The sequence below is a fragment of the Globicephala melas genome, chromosome 3 (genome assembly GCF_963455315.2).
Source record: "Globicephala melas chromosome 3, mGloMel1.2, whole genome shotgun sequence".
NCBI classification, from domain to species: Eukaryota; Metazoa; Chordata; class Mammalia; order Artiodactyla; family Delphinidae; genus Globicephala; species Globicephala melas.
Genome location: NC_083316.1, coordinates 105,953,171 through 105,966,516, shown reverse-complemented (window position 1 = coordinate 105,966,516; position 13,346 = coordinate 105,953,171). Strand labels below are relative to the sequence as shown.

At 36.5% G+C, this 13,346-nt stretch overlaps 1 protein-coding gene across 1 annotated transcript in view; it reads left to right on the top strand.

Annotated features, from left to right (window-relative positions):
• FBN2 (fibrillin 2) overlaps positions 1-13,346 on the top strand; it is a 231,314-nt gene that overhangs the window by 18,114 nt on the left and 199,854 nt on the right. The window lies entirely within an intron of this gene.

Below are 13,346 nucleotides of genomic sequence, written 5' to 3'. Positions count from 1 at the left end.
TTGTAAATGTGTAATTTTTTATCACTTGATGAAAAAATCTAACGAAATAATATTTTCATTCTTCTTTGATTATGTCTATAACTTGCATGGTCAGATTTTGAGATATAGCTAATAGCGGCTGAAGTGTCTCAGTTTTTTCCACCAGAGTGAACTCAGTTCAGGAGGCCAACTCTGGGACTCCGGCTCTAGAGTAATTCTGAGTGAGTGACTGATGGCAGAACCTAATAATTTGGAGTTAATTCAAATTAGGAGTCACTGTTGGCAGTGCGGCCACTGTTAAAAAAAAATGTAGCATGTTCTTGGCTGCAAAACCAACAAAATTCTGAAATAAATTGCCCTAACTAACAAGGAAATGTATTACATTGCATACAAAAATTCCAGAGTCACTGGGCTTCAGGTAGGACATGATCAAGGCTTTCATTCTGTTGTTCTCCTTCTCTTGGCCTTGCCTTCCTTTGTCAGTTTTGCCCTACCCTCCAGTTCTTTATGGTTGTAAAATGACTGCCAGCAGTAACTAAGGGAACATGCTTTCTTGTTCACATCTAGAGAGAGAAAATCTCTTCTTTAACCATGGGCCAATACTAGCCTTCAGAAATACTCCACACACTGATTGGATTAAGCTTGAGTTTTTGAACCAGTCCCTGGTAAGAGGAATGGTATTAATACGTTCCATGTAGACTTACCAGGACCTGCCTTTGGAGCAGGAGATGATGAAAGCCTCTTAAAGTCATCTATCTGAAAAGGAGAGTTTGGTATCAACCCAGTAGAAGTTGTGTTGGGCAGGAGGAAAGGGGTAGGGGAATGGGTACTGGGTAGGCATCCAGCATTGTCCACCTTATCCATGTAAATGGTCGGTCAAGCCAATATGAAAACAATTTACCATAATTTAAATAGCAGTTAAACTCGTGACCTGTAGACTACTGAAAATCCCCAGTGTTGATGCAACAAGTGAACTATTAATAATGTTCTGATAGCAAAAGGGCATATCAAAGAAGGTAAATTTTATAAAACGGGATAACTGTTTAGCACTGAACCATAAAAGTAAAATAAGCTTAAACTAAAATCAATATTACATAATCATTCATAATTACATACATACTCAATTGATTTTCCCAGGGCTTTCATAGCATCTAAAGTTGTATAGTGCTTTCTTTGTTGTGAAACTTTGAGTATATGAAGCTATGTCATTGAAATGTTACAGATAAGTAGTGGTGATGGTTTATATATGTGTAGAGGCTTTGAATTGCAAAGAAACCTTGTGTTTTTAAAATTATATCCATTACACTGACAAAAACTTAATCCTGGTATTCAGGTTGAAGTTTGAGAAGAAGCTGAGAAATTAGAATTATATGGTGAAGTTTGAAAAGTAAGATGTATGCAGCCTTTTAACATACACTTGTATGTATATGTACATTAAGATATTTACATTATTCCTAAGGTAATAGAGATTTCTTGGGACCGAAGTACATTCCACAAATGACAGAGTTTATAGTTACACTTAGGACAAATTTAAATGTCTTCACCAGATGCTTTTATTTTCGGAAGAAAAATTAATTGTGAAATGTTAGCATAAAATGATAAGTTGTTGAGAATGGAATAAAACAAATTTCCGAGATGATAAGTTTATTTAAACACCATAGAATGGAAAATAGTTAAATTTATAATTTCTAACATAGTTATAATTGGTGGAGATGATGTTCATTTTTCTGGAGGTCATGTAAACTTTGTAGCACTTTTATCTTGAGCAGATTTCAAATTCAATTCCTAATTGGCAAAGGAATTGTGTAGTTTCGAGAAAGAGGCTTCCAGGCATTATTACATCGTTATTCTGCAACAGTTATTCATTCATTGGGTTTGTTAGTCCTTACTAAATTTATGGAAATTCAATAAAGACTTAACATATATTTTACACGTACAGTAGCATGTTTTCAGAAGAATTACAAAATTTATTAGTTAATGCATTGGCCTGAAGGATTTTTTTTTTAAAACATGGGTTTGTTTCTTAAAAATCTTTTTAAGTACTAACCTTCAGATGAAAGTTCGAAAACTTTGTTTCTTCCAAAGAAGAAATTAGCAATTTCCACTCTTAGATTGCAACTCTGAACTTTAAAGCTTTTGAAAGATATTTTCAATTGAATTTTTATGTGTAATAGCTAACCCACTGAAAGTGGAGTTCACAATTTTTCTCAAGAAACATTGTCTGCTTAGCTACAAAAGGAATAATTTATTTATGTTGACATTAGTGAATAGGCCCACGTGCCCAGTTTACATTTACGGTTCATATTGTCTTTTTCAATGATTGAATTTTCAAAATATATGTTCTTTGTTCTCCTAGAAAAAACTCTTTTGTAAAATTAGGGATACTTTTCATTGTTAATGTAGAACACATATAATTTCTGTTTAAATTGGTCTCTTGGGATCAGTAGTGTGATAAACATGGCAGCTTTTTCTGCTATCTGGGCTTCTGGCAGACTGGTTTCCGGACTGGAGACAGAGACTGAATGGTAACCAATGGCTGGCATGATTGTGGTATTTAACTTGAGTCTTGGTGCTGGGTAAGCTGAGCCTTTTTGGAGTTCTTTCCTCATTCTTGCTGATATGTACAATGACCTTTTATACTTAGCATTGAAGAAAGAGTTCTTGTGGTCCCATGCTGATTGTAAAATGCAGACAGCTTAGCTATGTCCAAGGCACATGACAATATTCATTTTTTTTGCTTCTCTCTCCATAAAGATGACATTTGAAATAAGATAAATATTGCACTTAATATAAACCTGAAAATACATAGACATGCATTCATCATTATATATCAAGACTTGGTGTTTTTTCTCTAACACTTAAAATATACCTTATTATTTATCAGTAGAAACTTGGAGGGGGCAGGCAGGCAAGAAATGAAATTACCTGAGGGATTTCTGGACTAAGTACAGTGATTACTTATTATAAACTCCAGTGTCCTGGAGACTTCCCTGGTGGTCCAGTGGTTAAGAATCCGCTTTCCAATGCAGAGGATGCAGGTTCGATCCCTGGTTCAGGGAACTAAGATCCCACATGCCGCGGAGCAAGTAAGCACATACGCTGTAGAGCCCTTGCACCACAACGAAAGAAACCACGTGTCGCAACTAAGACCCGATGCTGCCAAATAAATAAATAAATATTTTAAAAAACAAAACAAAACATGGCCTGCGCCAGGTCCCTGTTTCAACTTCTATACCTTAAATGGTTGTTGAAATCATATTTTGTAATGGAATTTTCCTTGATGCTTATATAGAGACCATCTGTTAGAAATATATCCTAGGGCTTCCCTGGTGGCACAGTGGTTGAGAGTCTGCCTGCCGATGCAGGGGACATGGGTTCGTGCCCCGGTCCAAGAAGATCCCACATGCCGCGGAGTGGCTAGGCCCGTGAGCCATGGCCGCTGAGCCTGTGCGTCCGGAGCCTGTGCTCCGCAATGGGAAAGGCCACAACAGTGAGAGGCCTGCGTACCGCAAAAAAAAAAAAAAAAAAAAAAAAAGAAATATATCCTAGACCTTTTTATATTATGCATAAATTACTACTACAAATTGTTAAACAACTGTTTTTTTAATAGTTTTTAGTAGTAAACATGTAAACATGACTTACTTTTAAAAAGTGTAAATTTGGTAAAATTTCAAATACCCTTATGCTTAGTGATATTTCCTTTAAAATGTATATCTTTCAGTAAATGGTACCTTAAAAAGGAGAATAGGAAATTTACTTTTTAACCTACTGATGTTTTAAAGAAAAGTTCCTTTTGTTAATCTGAATCTGCCTCAGAAAAAAAAGTGAGATCAAGTTGCAAATGTTAAAGTTTATAAAATCTAAAGTATCACGCCTTTATGTGAAATGTAAAATGGGCGGATTTCCTTTCAGGATAACTTTCATAAAATCATCCAGTTAACGCATGAACTCAGTGTTGTAACTCAGCTTCTGCTCGAATACTTCCAGTCACAGGGTGTGCGTAGCTCCCTCCATCGTGAGACGGAATTCCGTTGTCAGAGTCCTGGCTGTTCAAACTCTGCGTTATTATGCTCCTGCCTAAGCGGGCATTTAACAGATGTGTAGTGCCTCTCTTACTGTCTAATTCAGGGGGAACGTGATGATGGTGACTTCTCTAAAGGCATCCGTTATAACTTACTGCTCAGGATTGTGTGATGGCACCTTAAAGTCTTGAATTATTCTGTACATTTTTGTTCATCCACTCACATTTCAGTTGGTAAAGTAACTGTGACTGTTATTAAACCTACTCAGACCTTATCCAGATTCTCCAAGAACGAGAGTGGAGATTGGCAAATTAGGGTTTTCCAGAATTCTGGGGATTATGTAGACCAGACCAAACTTTGTGCAGAAATAAGTTATACATTTATTAATCAACATTAATTCCATGCTCTTGGAATTTATTATAAAGTATGCAGGGTGGGTTTGTTCAGCCTATGGACATTCAAGTAGCATAGTAAATTAATAATGTGACCAGGAATACAGGGGAGTGTGGTGAGAGAACAGACTGGAATTCTGCAGAATTCTGTATGCAGTGGATTTGATACTTGCAAGAAACGAATAGGCAGTACTTTTAGAAAAAATTCCTCCCATTGTAATCTTCTTATCTAAAGGTAACGTGTGTTTGTTATAAGGTAATTTAGAAAATAAGACAAGGAAAAACAAGAAATGCAATTATTTATGATTTTTCTCCAGTCAGAATTAATTACTTTTAAGATTTGGGTTATACTTTGAGTCCTTTGTTCTACCACACATATGTTGCTTACAAAGAATGGGCTGTTTCCATTCTTACTGGAATCAACTGTAAGAATATTTCATGTTCTGTAACATGAAATGTACTTATATGCTGCTGCTTCTTTTAGGTTATGACCAACATTGTACTAGATTATGGATTATAATAGTTACACTGCATGTTGTAATAATGAGGGCTAGGTATCTACATTCTAAACAACTGTATGATATTTGTAAAGTTATTTTCTCTGTCTCACAGATGAGGAAGTTTTGCCCACTTCAAACTTATGGTAGCATTGGGGGTATTAGAATGGGAGGAGGATCTCCAACAATCTGATTTCAGACCTTAAATTCAATTATGGTGATATAGCTGTCTGCTGTAATTACATTTTTTATTAATTAACATTTAACATTTAAGGTCATTTTCAGGTTCTCTTGTGGTTTTATTGGTTTGTTTCTTAGCAAAGCTCTGATAAAAATCTATGTAGATAAATCTATATCTTTGATTTTATTCTTAGAATATATCCTAGAAATGTAATTACTGAGTCATTGAATATGTGAAAATTTAAAGTTTTTCATATGTTCTGTTCATTTCCCTCCAAAAAGGCTTTTTATGATTTATTTCTTTGGTATTATGTTTAGAAAGTCTTCCCCATTTCCAAATATAAATATCTATAGTTTTTTCCTAGGAATTTCCTAAAATTCCTATTGGAATTTTATCCTTTTACCTTTTTAACCACAAGTTAGAACATACAGGATGGTAACTAAAATAAATTTATTTATAAATATTTATTTATTTATTTATCACATATCTATTGAGTACTTATTTAGTATTAGGCCAAGTATGTGGAGTTCAATTTACAAACAATATATACTCCCTGTTAATGAGAAGCAAATTATCTGTTTAAAGACTAGAGCTAGTCATCTGCTTAAACACTAAAATAAAATACAACATAGTAAATACTATAATAGGAGTAGTAACAAATTTATGTGAGAGCTCAGAAATGGTTCCTGATTAAGGGAGAATTACAGAAGTTTTCCTGCAATTAATCTGAATGAAAAGAACTAACTCATTATAATGGGAAAAACAGTATTGGACTAATTCCTGTGTTGATATTACACGATATAGCATGATGGAATCTTGTACTGAATAACATTATTTAAACTCCACAATTAATTACCAGTTACCACAGTTACTGAGCTGATGTTGCTTTATAGAAATAAGAGGTCTCCCTTTTTCTTGCACTCAGAAGATTTAGTGAGAATGAAATTACAAGGAACAGAGAGAAAACATTACCAGCCGCAGATGTCAAACTCACACGCTCCTGCACACTCACACACACACACACAGTTCTGCACTCCTGAAGTCGTTAAGAACGTTTTATAACCTTGCACTCTCTAAGCTAAACTTAGCCTTAAATGGGCATCAGAGAAATACCAGAAGATCTGTGGGAACTGAACTTTTTGGCAGTAGCTCAGATGACATCCTTATCTTGAATGCCATTAAGAACACAAGGGAAGGAAAATGAGAGAGAAAAAAAGCAGGCAGTGGAAAGTGGAAGGGAAAGAAAAGAAGAACGGAATGAAGAATGATAGCAAAGGAAGATGGAAAGCTAAAACTCAGAGTGGAGATGCTGGGCTGTATAAAGGACGGCTCTAAGTTTTGGAGAAAATCGGTTCATTGATTAATCTGATCTGGGAGAGACCAAGCTTCCGTTTCTCACTCTTCGATTTAAGCCTGTGCTCTTTTGATCTATGCAGTAAGATTGAATGTGTTGGCAGCCTGTTAGACCCTGATGCTTTATTTCTAAAACTCCTTTGAGTTAAGCCAGTGAGTATTTTCATTTATTCCAGCTCTAAGTTTCCTTATTTATGTATATCTTTGTTTGCTTTTGGTTTGTCTACCTAGAGGCAGAGGAACCTGCAATACAAAATAAAAATATTCAAATATTTTATATTTGTGTAGCTCCATAAATACTTTCCTGTTTTCCTATTTCAGCATCAGGTCCAAAGACATTAGAGTTTTAGCTGGTATGGAAACTAGGTGAAGCTACCACACACACACGAATTAAGTATAATGAAAGGTTATTACATAGGATTTAGCCAAAAGCAATAAATAACACAATGTGCATGGGTGGGGAGAGGGGTTTATGTTATATCATTGTATATTTCAAAAAAAAATTCCCCAATACTAAAAATTCTTAAATAACACCTGTCTCCACGGGTTTCAGATAAAGGATTCTGGACCTGCAATTACCTTATAGAGTTGTTGGGAAGATTAAAAGCAATACTGTGTTAATAAGCTCCTAACACATAATAGGCAGAGCACCTGGCACATGGTAGGCATCTACTGAGTGATATTTGCTGTGTTTTAGGAACACAGGGTATAGCCAGAATTAAACCTTAATATTAAGACCTGTGTGACCTTGGAAATGTGATTGCCGTCTCTGATCTGTGTTTCTGAATATATAATAGGTGTCTACTGTGTCAACCTTGAATTATTTTTGAGACTTAATGATACAATACTTGGCACCCAATAAATGATCATTATTGATGCTAATCTCTTTTAACTGAACTCCCCAGTTATCAAAAAATAACAGCGGAATATTCAAAAATGGAATTTCAGATACGGAATAAAGGGATTTTGTCAACCGTTTAAATCATACACATAAAGTTTAATGCTGCTTTTATTGAGAATGTAAGGACTCAGAATAAATAGCATGTTTTAAGAGTGGCTCGCATTCTTGGTATGAGAATTAAATGAAAGATAAAGTGCCTAGACAGTGTCTGGCACAGAGTAAGTGCTCAATAAATAATAAGCTATAATTACGAAAAATAAAGCCAAGATATGATGTGCTCTCCTACACAAAATTGTGTTTATGGATGAGGAAGATTGTTCCAGCATCACTCGGAATGTCTTAGGTCAGAGTGCATCCGTTGTGAACAATGTAATTTTTGTGTGGATTTTTTGTGATAATACAGGTCAAATGAAAAATACTATATATCATCATCACTGCCTTGCCTGTTATGCAGTTGAATTTTTAGACCCTGCTCTTCTTTTTTTTGACATGTTTCTACTGTAAGTACCAGTGTTGCTATTAGTAGTTACTATTTAACTGGTCTCTTTAGTCTCCCCCTTCTCTATGCACAAAGTCTTGTTCCAAGCATTTCACAGTGTAACTAATATATAGTAGTTTATTTCACTCAAGGTACTTGTAATCAATGGGCTAGTATATTGCTAAATCTAATACGAGTAGGTCAGAGGGGTCTTCAGACTGTCCAGAGAACAGTTTCTCTGTGAAGCTTTCCTTGACCACCACCTGCCTCCCTGCCTTACCTTACCTTTGGTGCAAAAATTAGGCATGCTCTGTTTTTTTACTATACCTGCCATATATCCCATTCCTTTAGAGTAGCTCTCTTCATCATTGCATTGTGACTGCTTACTTTTTTTGCTGTGAGCCTTTTAAGAGCAGATATTTTTATCTTAAGTTGCCTTGTGTTCCCTCTGCTCCACACAGTGCAGTATATAAAAGGCAGGCCGTGTATGTGACTACATAAACATAGCTTCTCCAAGTAGAAAAAATAGAATGAAAAAAGTACAGACGTAGTTGAGGTCCTTGAGTGTTCATGGATGCTTATTCATCAGTGTGGCTCTAAGATACAGTGAAAGGGAAGAGTAGAAAATGAGGCTGGAAAAATAAACTTGGACTTTAATACCCAAAGTCTGAAATGCCAAAGTCAAGAGGCTGCCCTCTATGCAGTAGGCTCTGGGGAGAGGGATTATGAAGGACTTCTAATCTTGAAAGGAGTTCCCTATAAAGGTCAATCTGGAGTGGTAAACAAAAAGAACTGGAGGTTGGAGAGGCTGAAGGCAAAGACCTCATTCAGGAGAATTCATTGCATGTCAGGTAGATAATAGCAATGAATCTATTACGTTTGTATATATAGTGTTTTCAGTCAGATTATGATTTATCTCTGCGTAAATTAAAGTAGTATTAATTTGAAGTGGAAAATTATGTAATGCTGGGGATTATGATAAGTTTTTTAGAGAAATAAATATTTATAGCAACCCAAAGATATCATTTTTTAACGTCAAATTACAAATGAGAAAACTGAGGCACAAGGAGGTAAAACAATTTGCTGAAATTCACTCAGCTAATAAATGGAGAAAGTAGGATTGGAACACAGTGGCATAACCTCAAAACTCACACACTTAACTACAACTTTATTTCGAGTGAAACACAAAATTGCAAAAGTAATGTATTTCTACACTTTAGAAATATATTGTATCAATTGTTAAGTATGAGAGTGATAAATAGGTACCCACTTCCAATAGAATGAAAGAGATGGCTTGCTATTTTTATGTTCTTTTGTTATCTGGCTTAGGGAAATCTTTTTGGTATATAAATTTCTGATTATACCTCTGCATGCTTATACCTAGAGTTTCTTTATGTGTAAGATCTGGTAAAATATTTATTCAAAACTCATAATACTTAAAACAAATTTGAGACTTCTATTTCCAGCCAAGATGGCCTAACAGGAACCAGATTAACCCTCCTGCCTGAGAAGAACTGAAAAACAGAATAAATATATGAAACAATGGGTTTCAAGATATTGGACCTCAAGTAACAACAGAAAGTGATCCCTGAAAGGACTCTGCTAGATTTTCCCAGGTTGCTGCTTGAGAGTTTTTTCAGGCTGTGCTGTGGGCAGAGAGAACCCAGGCATAGCCTGACAGATTCTTTAAGCTGTATGCAGAGTGTCTTCTTAGTTCACAATGGAATTAAATCAGAAAGCAGTAACAGAAAGATCTCTGGAAAATACCCAAACATTCAGAAACTGTGTAACTCATTTCTGGTATCCATGGATCAAAGAAGAAATCAAAAGGGAAATTAGAAAGCATTTTGAACTGAATGAATGAAAACAGTATATCAGAATTTGTGAGATGCCATTGAAGGAATACTTGGAGAGAATTTTATAGCTCTAAAGGTCTATATTAGAAGAAGAGAGGTCTCAAATCAGGGACCTCAGCTTCTTCATTAAAAAATTAAAAGAACAAATTAAGCCAAAATAAGCAGAAGAAAAGAAGTAAGTTCAGAGTAAAAATAAAAGAAGTAGGAAACAGAAAAAGTGAGAAAATCATTGAAACCAAAAGCTGGTTCACTGAAAAGATTAATAAAATTGATAAGCCACTATCCACACTGACAGGGAAAAAGCGAAGACACAGATTATCAATATCAAGAATGAGAGAGGTAACATCGCTCCAGATTTTACTGATAAGTGAATAATGAGGCAATACCATGAACAGCTTTAAGCTAATAAAAATGAAGTGGGTAATTTCTTGAAAGATGTAAATCACCAAAGTTCACTCAAGAAGAAATAACGTAGATATCCCTATATCAATTAAAGAAATTGAACCTGTAGTTAAAAACCTTCTTATAAAGAAAAATCCTGACTCAGATAGCTTCATTGGTAAATTCTGCTGAACATTTAAGAAGGAAATAATGCCAACCCTATAAAAATTTTTCTAGAAAAGAAATAGGAGTTAAAACTTCCCAACTCATTCTGTGAGGCCAGATTACTTTGAAACCAAAACGGGTGAAAGGCATTTCAAGAAAAGAAAAGAGCTTGCAAATATTTTTCATGATACAAAATTTTTGAATTTCAGCAAACTGCACCAACAATATATTGAAAGAGTGTATATAATAACCAATTGTTTTATCCCAGAATAAAGAATCAGTGTAAGTCACCGTATTAACAAATTTTTAGAAATCACATGATTATCTAAATAGAGGCAGACAAACATTTGACAAGATCCAGAATCCATTCCTGAAACTGTCAACAAACTAGAGAGTAAGAGATCTCCCTCAATGTGATAAAGGGGCAGTTCCAAAAAAGCTGTAGCTAACGTTATACTTAATGATGCATAATTATTTTCTATTTCCTTGATTATTCTTTTTTTCCTATAATGGAGTATTCTTGTTTTCTTAATCTGCTCTGTGTCTTAAAAAAAATTACAGTATGTTAGAAAGTTCCTGTCCCATTTCTTTTTTTTTTTTTTTTTTTTTTTTGCGGTACGCGGGCCTCTCACTGCTGTGGCCTCTCCCGTTGTGGAGCACAGGCTCCGGACGTGCAGGCCCAGCGGCCATGGCTCACGGGCCCAGCCTCTCCGCGGCATGTGGGATCCTCCCGGACCAGGGCACGAACCCACGTCCCCTGCATCAGCAGGCGGACTCTCAACCACTGCGCCACCAGGGAAGCCCTGTCCCATTTCTTTTTGTCTTATGCTTGCTTAAAATGGGCAGCTCTGTCCAGAATTTCTATTTCCACTAACTTGGTAAAAGTGAATTTTCCTTTTCTCCCTTCCAAAATTGCCTAAGAGTTATCTTCCTGTCCTTGCTCCTGTTCGAGAGCCAGGGATTCAAGTACTTGGTGTTCTGAGCCCAGAAGAGGAGAGGAAGATCTCAGCTGGGGTTTGGGCAGCTTTGATGAAAGGATCTGTGCTCTGCACTTTCTGAGGATATTCTTTGTATGACTTATGCTAGGATCACTCTGTACGGTCATGGGAATTTTCTCTTTTCAAAGGGGATATCCCTGAAATTTGAGTGATTCCTCCCATTTCAGCTATAGTCCCTGGTGTACCTTTGATTTCAGAGAATCGTGCTCGGTGCTGATTTCACCCATTTGCCCCATCATTCTCCAGTAGTAGCTCCTCCTCACTATTGTCATCATAAGGGACCTCAGTCCAGCCTCCTGCTCCCTGAGAGTCTTTTTTCCATATTGTCCATGGGTCTCCTCTTCTCCTGTTGAGTACTCGGGATGATTGACCCTGTGTGGCGGGGATCATCCTGTCTTCACTGTCTGGTTTCCTCCCATCTGGTAGAAATCACAACGGCTGGTTCCTCTCTGTTTTTCTGCTTTCTGATGAGCTATTATGTTGGTTGGTAGGGACTTTTACTCCTCCAAACTTTCCCTAATTTCTCCATAAGCTGAACCCACACTAGCTCTCCAGGGAGAATTAGTAAGACTTCATAGGATATTGATGAATCATTCTCATTCCCTGTATTATTTGGAGGAGCAGTCTCCTATTTCATTCCTTGGCTGCCATTTTCAAATATTACAGCAGGAGTTTGTGCCTATTTCCTACTTTAGGTGCTGAGAGTGAAATTTTTTGTTAGATTTTACCTTTTTTGTTGCTGTTTATATTAGCAGTGGGAAAGGGAGATTCTATGATATGGTTTCAATCTCCTGTGTTTGCCAGGAAGTTGATATCACATTTACAAGTTTTTGATCTGAAATCCATCTAAAGTCACACGGAAAGCCAGGTTATAGGGGTTTCTGATAGAAGATGAGATGATTTGTGATATTGCAGTTGACATTTACAAGTAAGATTGTGGTGGCTTATTAAGTACACATTATTGTACCAAGAAACACTGGTTCTATGGGTGCCTCATCTTCTGTGGATTAAAGACTGTGTTTCCCATGACCATACTTAATGTCATGGTTTAATGCATGCAAAATTCTTCCATATGGACAAAGCTGAATGTGAATGTCTTAATCTGACTTAGAAATAGCATACAAGGCACATTCCAAATTTTGAACATGACTGTTTTCATCTTAAGAAAAAAGAATTAAGTTCTGATTGTCACAGAGAGATTTTAATTAGAATTTGACAGATTAACGGTGCTCTCTTTTTTTTGTTTTTTTGCGGTACGCGGGCCTCTCACTGTTGTGGCCTCTCCCGTTGCGGAGCACAGACTCCGGACGCATGCGCAGACTCAGCGTCCATGGCTCACGGGTCTAGCCGCTCCGCAGCATGTGGGATCTTCCCGGACCGGGGCACGAACCCCTGTCCCCTGCATCGGCAGGCGGACTGTCAACCACTGCGCCACCAGGGAACCCCTTAACTGTGCTCTTAAGCAAGTCAATTCATGAGTAATTTCTTGTTTGAAATGTGAGGACACTGGGCTAGATCACTGTTTAACTATCTTTGTTGGTAATAAGAATCACCTGGAGTTTTTTTGTTCCAAAATATTGATTCCTACGCCTATACCTTGGAGACTCAAATTTAGTGCTCCAAATTCAATGAATTTCAACCATCGTGGCATATTAACATTTCCAGGGAGGATTTAAAATCCTGACACCCAGGCTTCATCCAGATCAATTACATTAAGAATCTTGAACAATGGGACCCACACTCAAGCATCAGCATTTATTTCTTAAAGCTCCCAAAGTAATTCCACTGTAAGGCGAAGTTTGTAGAACACTGCTAGCATGAGGTAGTTACAGAATAACCCAGAATATTCTTATGACAAGTCTGAGAAATCATTTATAAAAATATAGTCAAGATTTTATCAACAACTCAGTTTTTGCATTTAGAGCCCCAAATGAAGCCACTCTGAATAAAACTTACTATCGGGTTATTTTGAACAGATTTATAATGTTTTAACAATATTGGAATAGGCTTTCCCTCTCTCTGATGTGGCAAAATTGGATTTGAAAAGAGTCAACTTTAAAGTTTTCTCCATTTCACAAATTTTTAAATCTCAGTGACCTCAGTAAGATGTTAACACTCCCTGCAGGGGGCAAGATTGAGTCAA